Consider the following 15,780-nt stretch of genomic DNA (forward strand, 5'->3'; position numbering starts at 1 on the left):
GTGATTTGCTATTTCCTTCTCCAATTCATATTAGAAATTTAGAGAGAAACTGAGGCAAACAGGTATGTTGTCCAGAGTCACAGAACTTAGTAAGTGTTTGAAGCTAGATTTAGACTCAGGTCTTCCTGATTTTAGAGCAAGTGCTGTATTCACTGTGCCACCTAGTTGCCTAAAAGAACCTATATGTACAAAAATTTTCATAGAGCCTCTTTTTGTAGGGACAAGGATTTAGAAATTCAAGGGATACCTAGCAATTGGAGAATTGTAGTATATGGTTGTGATGGAATGCTATTATGCTACAATGATGCTACAAATGATGAGTAGGTTGCTTTCAGAAAAACCTGGGAAGACTTACATAACCTGATGCAAAGTGAAGTGAACAGAACCAGGAGAACAGTGTACATAATAACATCAATAGCATAGAGTGGTCAATTGTAAATGACTTAGCTGTTTTCAGCAATGCAATAGTTCAGGAGAATTGAAAAAGATTTAAGATGAAAAATGCTAATCCATCCCCAGAGAAAAAAAATTGATGTAGTTTGAATGCAGATTGAAGCACATTTTTTTTTCCTTGAATTTTTGAGGGGGGAGCAATTCATTATATGAATAGAATGTCTTTTGCACGATTGGACATGTATAAATTTTGCCTTCTCAATAAGGGGATTGAGGAGAAAAGGAGAGAGATAATTTGGAATTCATTTTAAAATGAATATTAAAATTGTGTTTACATGGACTTGGAAGAAAAATTTTTAAAAAGGCAAAAGGAGAAAGTATTGGACTTCTTGGGATGGAGCCAAGATGGTGGAGATGACACATGTTTCTCTCTGACCTTCTTTATAACCCTCACAATAGTTAAGAAATCCAGCCTCTGAATTAGCTCTGGACTGACAGAATCCACAAATATTGGGAATGCAACAAATTATCAGCAGAAGATAATTTCAAATATCATCAAAAAATGTCTGTTTCAATTGGAAACAGGAGGGAGGCAGACAGCACAACCAGCTGAGTACAAACACCAGGGCAGACAGCTCAGAGTCCTGGGCTCTGATTCCACTGCAGACTCCACGTGGCAGAAAATGTACAAGGAGGAATCTCCAGGAATCTAGAGCCACTCTGCCCTGGTAGCAAGCCAGTAGATCAGCAGAGAAGTTATAAACATCCAACACAAACACAAAAGATCAATAGTAAGCCCCAAAATGACAGAATCTCATGGGACCTGACCATGCCCATATAGCACCTGGAGTGAATCAACACTGACCCAGTGCAACTGCTGCTGTTTGAAAAACTTCCCCCACCCTAAAGGCAAACCTTAATTTAAGATAAATGAATAAAAAAAATAAAGAGGACTCTAACAATTGACAGCTTTTATGGTGAAAAAGAAGAACAGACTTCAAATCCTGAGGAGACTAAAGGCAAATTGTCTCCAGAAAAAGCCCCAAAAGGTGATATCTAACCTAATCCCCATCACACAAGACTCTCCTAAAAGAACCTTAAAAGACAGCTAAAAGAAAATTGGGGAAAGGAAATAAAAAATTTTCAGGAGGGTCTGAAAAGGCAACACAGAAACTATCTGAAGAAAATTCACTACAAAAAAAAAAAAAAAAAGACTTACTGAAGTGGAAAAAGCAAGCAACTCCCAGAAAAACAGAATTTGTGAAATGAAAAAAAGAAAATAACTCTTTAAAAAACAGAATTTTGTGAAATGGAAAAAAATTCCACAGAACAAAACAACTCATTCAAAAATTCAATTTGGCAAATACAAAAATAAGTTTAAAAAAATTAAATGAAGAAAATAACACACTAAAATTCAGAATTGAACAAATGGAAATATGACTCAACAAGACAATAAGAATCAGCCAAGCAAATCCAAAAAAAGGAAAAAATAGAAAAAAAAAAAAAAGTAAAATACCTGATGGGAAAAACAACTAAACTTGGAAAATATATCTAGGACAGATAATCTAAGGATTACTGGACTCCCTGAAATACAAGATAAAAAAAAAAAAAAAAGCCTAGATACCATCTTTAGGGAAATCATTAAAGAGAACAGCCTTGATATCATAGAAACAGAAGGTAAAATGACCATTAAAAGAATTCAACAAACACCTCCTGAAAGAGACCTCAAAATTAAAACCCAAAGGAATATTGTGGCTAAACTTGAGAACTATAGAACCAAGGAAAAAATATTACAAGCAGCCAGAAAGAAACAATTCAAATACCAAGGAGGCATAATAAGGATTACTTAGGACCTAGCAGCTTCCACTTTAAAGGATCAAAGGGCCTGGAATCTGATATTCCAAAAATTGAAGGATCTTGGAATGCAGCCAAGAATAAATTACCCTGCTAAACTGAGCATTTTCTTTCAGGGAAGAAGATGGAAATTCAATGAAACTGGTAAATCTCATATATTTTTGATGAAAAGACCAGAGCTAAACAAAAAATTTGACCTCCAAATATAGAACTCAAGAGAAGCACAAAAAGGTAAAAAGGAAAAAAAAAAAAAAAAAAACTCTTGAGAACTATATTTCTGTTATGGAGATAAATTGAGAGTACATATAGAATGATTTTTACTATTATAATATAAAAAAGAAACTAGAGATGTAAAGGAGATTGTAACAGAAAAAAAGGGAAAGTGGAGGTAAAATGAGGGAAATTACATGTCAGGAAGAGGCAAAGAAAGCATATTATAACTGAGGGAAAGAAGGGAGGGTGAGGAATATTGTGTGAATCTCACTCCCATCAGATTTGGCCCACAGAAAGATAGATATATTTGGTTTCACCAAGAAACATCTCTCATCTTATAGAAAAGTGGGAGAGGAAAGGAAAAAAGGGAAGAGGTAGGCTAAATAGAAAGGAAAAGAGAAATAGTTGGGAAAAGAGAAATAGTCAGGAAAAGGTATAAGAAAGAGGGAGGATCTCTAAGCGGGGAGGACTATGTGAGACAAATAGCGGTCATAAGATAAATATTGGGGAGGAAGAAAAGGAGAAAGGCAAAAAAAAAAGTACATAATTTGGGGTTAATAAGATGGCAGGAAATACAGAATTAGTAGTTATAAGCATAAATATATATGGGATGAACCCTCCCATAAAACATAAGCGGATAGCAGACTGGATTAAAAAACCAGAATCCTACAATATGTTGTTCACAAGAAACTCATTTAAAGCAGGGTGATACATACAGAGTAAAGGTAAAAGGCTGGAGCAGAATCTATTATGCTTCAAGTGAAGTAAAAAAAGCAGGGATAGCCATCCTGATCTCAGATCAAGCAAAAGCAAAAATTGATCTAATTAAAAGATAAGGAAGAAAACTATATCTTGCTAAAAGGTACCATAGATAATGAAGCAATATTTTTTTTTAAATTTGAATCATCATATACTTTTATTTTTTTATTATAGTTTTTTTATTTACAAGTTATATGCACGGGTAATTTTACAGTATTGACAATTGCCAAACCTTTTGTTCCAACTTTTCCCCTCATTTCCCCCACTACCTCCCCGAGATGGCAGGTTGACTAATACATGTTAAATATGTTAAAGTATAAATTAAATACAATATTAGTATACATGTCCAAACAATCGGACTTTGAAATAGTGTACAATTAGCCTATGAAGGAAATAAAAAATGCAGGCAGACAAAAATAGAGGGATTGGGAATTTTATGTAGTGGTTCATAGTCATCTCCCAGAGTTCTTTCGCTGGGTGTAGTTGGTTCAATTCATTAATGCTCTATTGGAACTGATTTGGTTCATCTCATTGTTGAAGAGGGAATCAATTCCATCAGAATTGATTATCATATAGTACTGTTGTTGAAATATATAATGATCTCCTGGTCAGCAATATCAATATTAACCGTTTATGCATCAAATGGTGTCGCATCTAAATTCCTAAAGGAGAAGTTAAGAGAGTTGAAAAAAGAAATAGACAGCAAAACTATAATAGTAGGAGATCTCAACCTTGCTCTCTCAGAACTACATAAATCAAACCACAAAATAAATAAGAAAGAAGTTTAAGAGGTAGTAGAATACTAGAAAAAATGAGATATGATAGATCTTTGGAGAAAATTGAATGGAAACAGAAAGGAGTACACTTTCTTCTCAGCAGTTCATGGAACCTATACAAAAATTGACCATAAATTAGGACATAAAATCTCAAAATCAAATGCAGAAAGACAGAAATAGTAAGTGCATTTTTTTTCAGATTATGATGCAATAAAAATTACATTCAATAAATGGTCAGAAAAAAAGTAGACCAAAAAGAAATTAGAAACTAAATAATCTCATCCTAAAGAATGAATGGGTGAAACAGCAAATCATAGACACAATCAATAATTTCATCCAAGAGAATGACAATAATGAGACAACATAAAAAAGTGATAAATTTTATATAAAAATGGAGAAATTTTATATCTCTAGAGGCTTACTTGCATAAAATAGAAAGAGAGAAGATCAATAAATTGAGCTTGCAACTAAAAAAAGCTAGAAAAAGAACAAATTAAAAACACCCAAAATACCAAACTTGGAATTCTAAAAAAAAATAAAAGGAGACATCAATTAAATTGAAACGAAAAAAACTATTGGAATAATAAATAAAACATAAAGTTGGTTTTATGAAAAACCCAACAAAATAGATAAACCTTTAGTTAATTTGATTAGAAAAAAAGGAAAGAGGCAAATCAAACAGTTAGTCTTAAAAATGAAAGGGAGAAGTTTCCACCAATGAAAAGGAAACTAGAGCAATTATCAGGAGTTACTTTGCCCAACTTTATGCCAATAATTTTGACAACCTAAGTGAAATGGAGGAATACCTACAAAAGTATAGATTTACCAGATTATCAGAAGAGGAAATAAATTATTTAATTAATCCCATTTTAGAAAAAGAAATAGAACAAGCTATTAATCAGCTCCCTAAGAAAAAATCGCCAGGACCAGATGGATTTACATGTGAATTCTACCAAACATTTAAAGAACAATTAACTCCAATAATATATAAAGTATTTGAAAAAGTGGGGAATGAAGGACTCCTACTAAATTTCTTTTATGATACAGACATGGTACTGATACCTAAACTAGGTAGGATGAAAACAGAGAAAGAAAATTATAGACCAATCTCCCTGATGAATATTGATGCAAAAATCTTAAACAAAATATTAGCAAAGAGATTACAGAAAATCATCCTCAGGATTTATACCAGGAATGCAGGGCTGGTTCAATATGAGGAAAACTATTAGCATAATTGATTATATCAATAACCAAATTAACAAAAACCCTATGATTATCTCAAAAGATGCAGAAAAAACATTTGATAAAATCCAGCACCCATTTCTATTAAAACACTAGAAAGTAGAGTAATAAATAGACTTTTCCTTTAAAAAGTCAGTAGCATCTATTTAAAACCATCAGCAAGCATCATATGTAATGGGGATAAACAAGAATCATTCCCAATAAAGATCAGAAGTGAAACAGTTTGCTCATTATCACTATTGCTATTCAATATTGTATTAGAAATGCTAGTCTTGGTAATAAGAGAAGAAATAGAGATTAAAGGAATTAGAGTAGGTAATGAGGAAACCAAATTATCACTCTTTGCAAATGATATGATAGTATACTTAGACAACCCCAGAGAATCAACTAAAAAGCTATTGGATATAATCCACAACTTCAGCAAAGTGGCAGAATACAAAATAAATCGACATAAATTACCAGCATTCTTATACATCACTAACAAAATTCAATAGTAAGAGATACAAAGAGAAACTCCATTTAAAATAACTGTTAATAATACAAAATATTTGGGAATTTATCTGTCTTGGAAAAGTCAGGAACTAAATAAACAAAACTACAAAACATTTTCCACACAAATAAAGTCAGATCTAAGCAATTGGAAAAATATTAAGTGCTCTTGGATAGGTTGAGCAAATATAATAAAGATGATAATACTCCTAAACTAATCTATTTATTTAGTGCTATACCAATCAAACTCCCAAGAAACTATTTTACTGAACTAGAAAAAATAACAACAAAATTCATCTGGAAGAACAAAAGGTCAAAAATTTCAAAGGAATTAATGAAGAGGAAAGCAAATGAAGTGGTACCAGATCTAAAACTACATTATAAAGCAACAGTCATCAAAACCATTTGGTGCTGGCTATGAAATAAACTAGTAGATCAGTGAAATAGATTAGGTTCACAGAACAAAGTAGCCAATGAGTAAAACAATCTAGTATTTGTCAAACCCAAAGGCCCCAGCTTTTATGATAAGAATTCACTATTTGACAAAAACTGCAGTGAAAATTGGAAACTAGTATGGCAGAAAGTAGGCATAGACCCCACACCTAACACACCAAGATAAGGTTTAAGTGGGTTTTTGATGTAGACATAAAGAATGATACTATAAACAAATTAGAAGAACATAGGATAGATTGCCTCTCACATTTGTGGAGAAAGAAGATATTTGTGACCAAAGAAGAAGTAGAGATCAATATTGATCACAAAATAGCTAATTTTGATTAGATTAAGTTTAAAAAGTTTTTTGTACAAACAACACTAATGCAGACAAGATTAGAAGGGAAGCAATAAACTGGAAAATATTTTTACATCAAAAGGATCTGATAAAGGCCTCATTTCCAAAATACATAGAGAATTGACTCTAATTTATAATTGTTCAAGCCATTCTCCAATTGATAAATAATCAAAGGATATGAACAGACAATTTCCTGTTGAAGAAATTGAGCCACATAAAAAAGTGCTCCAAATCACTATTGATCAGAGAAATGCAAATTAAGTCAACTCTGAGATACCACTACACACCTGTCAGATTGGCTAAGATGACAGGAAAAGATAATGAACGTTGGAGGGAATGTGGAAAAACTGGGACACTGATACATTGTTGGTGGAGCTGTGAACAGATCCATCCATTCTGGAAAACAGTTTGGAACTATGCTCAAAAAGTTATCAAACTGTGCATACCCTTTGATTCAGCAGTGTTTCTACTAGGCTTATATCCCAAAGAGATTTTAAAGGAGAGAAAACGACCCACATGTGCAAAAATATTTGTGGCAGCCCTCTTTGTAGTAGCAAGAAACTGGAAAATGAGCAGATGACTATCAATTGGAGAATGTCTGAATAAATTATGGAATATTAATGCTATGGGACACTATTGTTTTGTAAGAAACTACCAGCAGGATGATTTCAGCGAGGTTATAGATTCTTATAGGAACTGATGCAAAGTGTAATGAGCAGAACCAGGAAATTATACATGGCAACAATAAGACTGTATGATGATCAATTCTGATGGATGTGGCTCTCTTCAACATTGAGATGATTCAAACCAGTTCTATTTGTGCAGTGATGAAAAGAACCATTTACACCCAGAGAGAGAACCACAGGAACAGAGTGTGGAACATAACATAGCATTCTCACTCTCTTTGTTGTTATTTGCTGCATTTTTTTTCTTTTCTCAGTTCTATTTGTGCAGTGATGAAAAGAACCATTTACACCCAGAGAGAGAACCACAGGAACAGAGTGTGGAACATAACATAGCATTCTCACTCTCTTTGTTGTTATTTGCTGCATTTTTTTTCTTTTCTCAGTTATTCTTTTTCTTCTTCTTGATTCAATTTTTTTTGTGTGCAACTAGATAATTTTATAAATATGTACACACATATTGGATCTAACATGTATTTCAACATATTTAATGTGTATTGGACTATCTGCCAGATAGGGGAAGGGGTAGGAAGTAGAAGGGGAAAATTTTCAACAAAAGATTATGCAAGGGTCAATGTTGGAAAAATTACCCTTGTATATGCTTTGTAAAAAAAAACTTTAATTAAAAAAAAGCAAAAGGAAAACCATATTAGTTCAGGGATGTGGTAGACTTCTTCAGGTTCAGCAAATGCATGATAAGAAAGAGAAATCAGTGAGTATAGATGATTCTAGAAGTCTGGCAGTAAAAGGGACAAGTGCTAAAGGTAGGAATAGAAGGAATAGAAAAATGTGTAAATGAAGATTGGTTGTTGTTCCTGCTCCTTATTATGCTGTTATTGCTGGTTTAGGGGTTTGCTTATTTTTTGTTTAGGGGAAGGCTGACAGTGATATTTGTAAGCATCTAGGAAGGAACCTATAGATCAAACATTTAAGAACTATGGAAAGTGAGATTTGAGCTCAGATAAATTAGGCAGTTATTTTCAAGACCATTGATCTGGACCTACCTTTTAATACAAGTTCTCCCCATTGTCTTTGCAATCTTGAAAAACTCACTTAAGCTTTTATGGGTCTGTTTGTGCATTTGTAAAAGGGGATGATTAGACTACTTGATTTCTAAAATCCTGTCTAGCTCTAAATATGATTCTAATGTAACAATATTAAACTTAACCAATGAATACAAAATATTTTTTCTAAAAGTTTAAGTGAATGGTAGTATATTTGTTAGTTATATTTTCCTCTCAACTACTGTCTTAATTTTAAATATTGTGAGGTGTATATTTCCTTCTTTAAAAGTTTTTGTCAAGGATAAATCATTCCAATTTATATTGCTTAAAATTATTTGAGAATATGATCTGGTACACAGATTCTGGAATAGAAAAAAAATTGTATTTTCTTTTCAGTTATCTATAGATTGATTGTTATGTAGAGTTCTTGACACTTTATCAATGAGCATTTTTACAAATGACCTTGAGTACTTTAGAATTGGGTAGGCAAACATCTGGCAATTTAATATTTTGCTGTGTGCATAATAAAATAGGGAATAAACCCCTACTAAATATGATAGATATGTTTAACTAGGTTAGTAGTTTATTATCAATGCTCTTATACTATATTATATCGTTTAATTGATGTTTATAAATAGCATTCCTCCCTGTGGTTATAGAATATAACATTTACCAAATTTCTTTTTTGATAGAATTTACATATGGCACATCAGGATGATTAAAAGCCAGCAGTCTTTTCACAGCATGGCAAGAAATAGGATTTGATTTATCTTCATGCCTCACCTACCACTTGCTGTGACTGTACTTTTGAAATTTTAATATTCTCATTTCTCATAAGGAGTTTGTTATGTAAAATATTATGTAAATAACTTTTAAAACTTCTATGATTTGTTTCTTGAGTTTCTATTTAATAAAAATCATTTTTGTGATATTACAGAAGGTATATTGAGTGCTTTGGGAATGTTAATATATTTTCTCGAGGGATAATATTTAATTTAAATTAAGCAGAATTGCACACAATAGAATACTGAAATAACTAATAGTAGGACTTTTTTCTAACACTTGTTAAACAGGTTTAAGAGTATTCACTGTGAGTGGAAATATATTTCATAGTCAATATTAGCTGGCTAATCATATAAAAATGAAAATGAGGATATTAACAACATCAAAATTACCAATTGTGGAAGAATATGTAGTCCTTCACTATTGGTTAAATTGATAAAATGTTTAGAATCAGTGTAAGTTTTCATTTCAGTTGATGAAATAGATTGTTGATGCTAATAGAGTTATTATTTGTGCCAAAGCAAGAATATATATTTATCAATATGTACATGTTATATTTAACATATGTGTATGAATATACTGAAATACATGTGTATATACACATATCATATTAATATATTAAGTACAAGATATAGATCAATGTTAAAAAAAAAGATGTAATGAATAATATAGACTGGAAGCAATCATGCTATCAATAGTCAGAGGAAGTGAGGATTATTGAAAACAAGGAACTATATGTTCTCTGACAGTATGCAAAAAAAAAAATTCCTCATGACAAAGAAGCAACAGATAAAACAGCTTTATATTCACTTCGTAGGGAGCAAATAATAATCTGTATCTTATTAATGTTATAATAATAATTATTATTATATTTTTTTTATTATTTTTATTATATTATATATAATTATTATTATAACATTAATAAGTTACAGATTATATTGTATATATACCTGAAAAATAGACCACTTTTTGAAGGTCCCTCTACTACCAACCTGAATATGAAGATTCCATTCAGCCATAATATATTTCTCTATGATTATTATGCAGTCATTGGGTTTATAGCTTCCTGGGTATAAAACCAATTGACTAGATATTGAATGGCCTGAAATAGATTTCAAAACCTTTGGCTAGTTTGGCTAATGCCAAATTGCCATGAATATAATCTTCCTTCATAAAAGATATATAGGGGCATGTTTACCTAGTATTTAAATGATCAAGGTAATGGGAGATAGATACAGCCAACTAGCAGTTTCAGATATTATACTTATCAGCACTCTTTAGAATACAGATTGTTACATGTCTAAGTAGGTGATCTGATAAGGATGTTCTTCAAAATTCTAGTCCCATGCTGAGCAAATCTTGGGTAGGCCTGTTGTTTGTCAATCTTGACACCTCTTTCATTCTTTTTAGGCAATTAATCACCTGCTGAGTCACAAAGATTTAGAATTTTTACATTTGGAGTTGTTTCTTTGATAGCTTCATCAGGATTCTATTTAAATAGTAATCCAAATAAACAATTTAAATCAGCTAATCACACCCACTTCCCCTTCTTCTACTTCACAACAGATGCTGCATGCTTGTCCCTTAGTTAAAATAAATAAATCAAGTCTGTTAAGGACACCATACCCTGAAGGAATATACTTTGTAGTATTTGGTTAAAATTAAAAGAAACATAAAACATACATAGCAGAATTATCTTGAAATTAACACATTCATGCAGAAGATTTAAATTGGATTAAGGAACTGCCAGAATTTGGAAACTGGAAGTATAAATGGGATGACTGATAAAAACTAGAGCTGACCCACAGGCAAGTGGAATACTACCAGAGGATGACTGCTTTGATTAAATTCTCCCTTTGCCAATGTTTTCACTTTTTACCCATAAAATACAGATCATGCAAACAGATGGAAAGGAAGGTACAATAATACCAAGGAAGTAAATAGAATCATGATTACTTAAGGAGAGATAAATGAGAAGCAATGATTTTAAGACAAATCAGGCAAAGTAGAAAATGAGTTTAACCAAAGAGAAAATAGTACCAAGCTAAATCTGTCAACTAAAATGTATTAACCACAATGATTCATAGTCACCATCATCTATATTTTTTTCTTTCTGTTTATATGTGAAAGTATGTGTATTTGCTCTCGAGTTTGAGAGAGAGAGAGAGACAAAGAGGGACTGAAAGACTGACAGAGACAGAGATAAACAGAAACCGAGATACACAGAGAGTTTTAAAGGAAAACTGGAGGATTTTATTTCTATTTTAATTAAAGTACAAAGACATTTTAAATGCATAAGTAAGAGACAACCAAATAGTGCTTAATACTGGAAATTTTCATAAATGCTCTTTCAGGCATGAGCAACATAAGTGATTTGTTTTTAAATATAAAAAAAAAAAATGAATTATACTAAAAATAGCAGAAATCCATTTGGGAATCCTAGTTTTCCAAGGTCCTAAAAGCATTGCTTTGATATGGTATCAAGCAACTGGTTATTCTTTTGCAAATATTTGTTCAAAGTGAAGCACTTCAAAATTCTGGCACAGTGGTTTCATATAATTCAAGCTGCTATTTATGATTGTTTGAATTATACAGTGCAATGGATGGCAGTAATTAACCAAAAAAAAATTGAAATGAATTATCCAAATAATTAAATCAGAGGGATAAGCTATAATTACATACTGAAAAGCTGCTTGTAACATTTCAGATTTCATCAAGACCAGTTTTATTTTTAGGTAAAGGAAACAGATATAAAAAAGTAAAGAACGTTGGCATTCAACTGACAGGAGAGTTCAGTTCTAATCCCTGGTATATAGGATATAACTAGCTGTGTGATTTTACCAAAAACACATCATTTCTCCGGCCCACAATTTCTTTATATGAAATTTGAGGATTAGACTAAGTAGTTTTTTGAGTGTGCCTCAACTATCAATTTCTATACTTAATATAATATGTGTGATTAAATTATGTTGTTATATGTTGTACTTTTTATTTCATTTGTTACATATGTGTTATGTAATTATGTTGTACTTTGAGTACGACAGGATACATGTAATAGGACAGCAGTTTGTTGAGTAAACTCTCCCTTATCTTAAAACTTCTTTTCTTCACACACAACCCCCAATCAATGTCCTCTGGTCTCAGCTTCTTTAGTAGTTTTTCTTATGGAGCTTCTTATGATACCTAATGGATTTGAGGTTCTGTGACATAGCTTCTTGGCTTAGGACCAATAAAAAGCTTGAGCTCATGTAAGCTTTCTGTCTCTCAGATTTGTTGAGCACCTAAGACCACACGAATCCCTATATCCTCATGATTCATTGGCTAGACATGGTTCCAGATGGTTGGAAGGGGGAATCATATCAAGAAAAGTTAAGGGTTGTTTGTTATATACTTGGTGTATATCCTTATTGCATAATCTTTCTATGTTTTAGCAAACTTAACCTCCTTTATTAAATCTTCAGTAATTCATGAGTGGCGATTTCATTCAAAACAAAACCTTAACTAAGAGAGCACTGGCTTTAGAGAAATGTCCACTGAACCCTAATAATTGGGTTAATAAAAAGGAAACAATGCATGGCTTTTACCAAAAAAAAAAAAAAAAAAAAGAAACAAACAAAGACAACACATATTCATATGCAGGGTCACTTTTTTGTAACTTCAAAGTATTTAAAAGTGATCCCAGCATGAAGGACAGTAGCCATTTTTAAAAGTTCTTTAAAAACTTTAAAACGCTATAAAAATACTATTATTATCAAGGCAAGATGTTTTAAACACATTGGGCCAGGACAATAAGGAAAAACTAATGTTTCTGGATCACTTTCAGTGGTAGGGTCATAGTTCTTTTGATACTTGTATGGATAACAAAAAAAAAAAAATTAGCATCTTGCTCAACATGTTTTATTAGTGTTCTCTAAATTGATTTCTTACTATAATGGTTTATATAGGGAACACATTAGAAGCTATAAGAAGGGTAGTGTAAAATAAATTATTGGGCAAAAGGTAGAATGGTAGTTATACTGGTCTAGCTTCCTTCAAGGAGAAAAATTGATTAGAGAGCTAGAAAGATAGATGGATCGATGGATGGATGATATATCAACTTATTAGTCTATCTATATCTCTATTTCCTAAGTTATTTGGCTAATTTCCATTTGTATTTATTTTATGCTTTAACAAATATTAAGGAGTAGTACTTCTTCTGTCAAAGATCTTATTTCTCTCTAATTTTATGTATTCTTTTAAAGATGGACTAAACAGCTTATCTTTGTTCTGCCACATAGTGCCTGATATGTTTACTATTACTGAGAAGTATATAATTCTGCTTGTGAAGATTAAGATGCTGCTGAAAAAGTGAAGCTTTTATCAAGCCATATATCAGGTATAGTTGAGGCAAGGAAACCAACTTCTTAGCTCTGCCTTTCTTTTTGATCTCCAGACTGCTTAAAAGACTTTGCTACTTGCTTGCTATCAAGTATCATGCTGGGTTTCAAAAGCAGGTTTGTGGCATGACTGATAATTTTCTGCTGTTGTGATGGGGAGGCTGTCTTTCCCACAGTGAGAGTGTGTATCTTATGGAAACACCAGCAATGAGAGGTCATTATTCTTTGCTTACCCTGTAAGTTTGCATGTACAGCTTACGAGAGTATTTATCGTGTGCCCTTTTCTATCTATATGATTTGTAAATATCCATAATTAACCTATACTATTTGGATAAAATTATGAAGACATGATTATTTTAAACCAATATCTTTCTTTTCCCTCAAAAGCATTTACATTGTGTTGGAGTTAGATCCAGGGCACCTCAGAATACCTTTGTATCCCTCTTAAAATAAATGTTCTATCTCATTAAATCAGGTGATCTGAACTTGTAGATCCTGACAGATTGCTTGGAACTCTCATCTATCCTTCATATTTACCTGATTCTGCCAGTAATTTTGCCCTATTTCATTGGGCTTGCGCTATTTAATGTTATGACCTCTGAGTTAATATATTATATAGTCTGAGATGTTTAGCTAATATGAAACTGTTTTAGCCTGTGGCTTTGCCTCAGGATAAATGTGTGCCAAGCTGGCCAACATGAAGAGGAAATTCACAGTAGTGAGAGCTCTACAATCTAATTAATTATTTAGAGGTTTCAAAGGGGAAAAGAAGGCTATAGTCCCAGAGTTCCCATTTGCAATGCATTAAACAATCAGAATAATAATAAGAAAAAGTCTAAAGAGAGAGCACATCCAGAAAGCCTGAAATGTGTGGGAGATAACTTGCAGTCCAGAATTAATAGTAACTTATAACTTGATGCCCATTTTTATGGTGAAGGTAATCAGAAATGCTAATAAAATGACTGGAAAAAGGGAGTTTCTTATGTTTTGGTCATATCAAAAACTATAATTGTATTCTGCTACTCATCTTTTATAGTAGGAGATAAAAGGAATGAAAGGATATATAGCATATATGGATTTTAGAAGGGCATTTATTATAGCACCCTCTACTGATATTTATAAATGAATTAAATTATTCACTTAAAAAAAAAAAAAAAGACTGGATAAGAATACAGTAAGATAAAGTCAAGTAATTACAATCAATAAAAACAAGGCCTCTGAGTAAAGAACAGCAGGAAGACTCCCACAGGGTCAGTTTTAAAACATGTTAAATATTTTGTTAATGACATGTTGACATCTCTGGAATAAATTTTCTAACAAAAGGAACAAGCAGGAAATATTGAGGACAGAACTAACTTCAAGATAACAGTAGTGGGTTGAAAGTAGTAATGAATATAAAATAAAAGTATAATAGAGGAATGTGTGTGAAGAGGGAACCCCAAAATTGAAAATCCTTAAAGGAGAAAACCTCCTTCACCTCTGCCTCAATGAGGGGACTCCACTCCAAGCACAAATAATCTTTGTTATCTGGGTGAGGTAGGCTTAGACCTGAAACCCATTGAATTCAATTCAAATTCTAGCCCTAGCTGAAACTCAGCAAGGAGCCAACCTGGGACTCCACGCATAAGCCAGCTTCAGCTTGTAGCCAAAGCCCTCGGTTATAAAAGAGCCAATCTAAAACCCTCTCTTTGCAGAGGTTGCAAACATGCCATCCTATGCTATGCTTGGCACGTCAAGAGTCTCTGCCCACTGAAATACTGTTTCCAGTGCCAACCTGTCTTTACCTATTTCCTTAACTAAACTTTAACCTTACTTCCACTCCCCATAAAAAAACTTCTTTTATCAATCTAGGTTTTCAGGTCTGTAAATTCCTTTACAGAGAATTGCTTGTGCCAATAGAAGGGAATTTTCAGAACTCTCTACCCTTGTGCCACCACTAGACCTTATTTAACTCCCTGACCACCAGAAACCCTAATTTCATTTCGGTACCCCAAATCTAAAACTCATCATGTATGTGTGTGTGTGAGTGTGTATGTGTGTGTGTGTGTGTGTGTGTGTGTGTGTGTGTACATACACAATAGACTATGGAAAACATTTGAATCATGATGAATGATTAGGGTGACTTGAAATTTATTTTCTCCAAATTTCTGAAAGATCAGTTTACTGGACTTTTAAAATTCTTTACTCCAAAGGGAAATATAGATGGTTTTTTAAAAGATATAATTGAAAACAAAATCTGTCAGCTTTTTTTTCAACAAATTATAAAACTTGGTTTTCAAAAATAATTCTTTGAATAAAAATATAAAAAGCTCCTAACTATTAATATAATTTAACTCAATTCAACAAATATTTATTGGTCATATACTCTTCAGAATTGTGATTAAAAACTTTGGGAAACATAAAAAATGAAAAATACAT

General features: G+C 32.3%; 1 protein-coding gene across 2 annotated transcripts in view; it reads left to right on the forward strand.

The window, feature by feature from the left end:
- Positions 1-15,780, forward strand: part of CADM2 (cell adhesion molecule 2) — a 1,468,479-nt gene that overhangs the window by 725,981 nt on the left and 726,718 nt on the right. The window lies entirely within an intron of this gene.

This window comes from Antechinus flavipes, chromosome 3 (assembly GCF_016432865.1).
Source record: "Antechinus flavipes isolate AdamAnt ecotype Samford, QLD, Australia chromosome 3, AdamAnt_v2, whole genome shotgun sequence".
Classification (NCBI taxonomy): domain Eukaryota; kingdom Metazoa; phylum Chordata; class Mammalia; order Dasyuromorphia; family Dasyuridae; genus Antechinus; species Antechinus flavipes.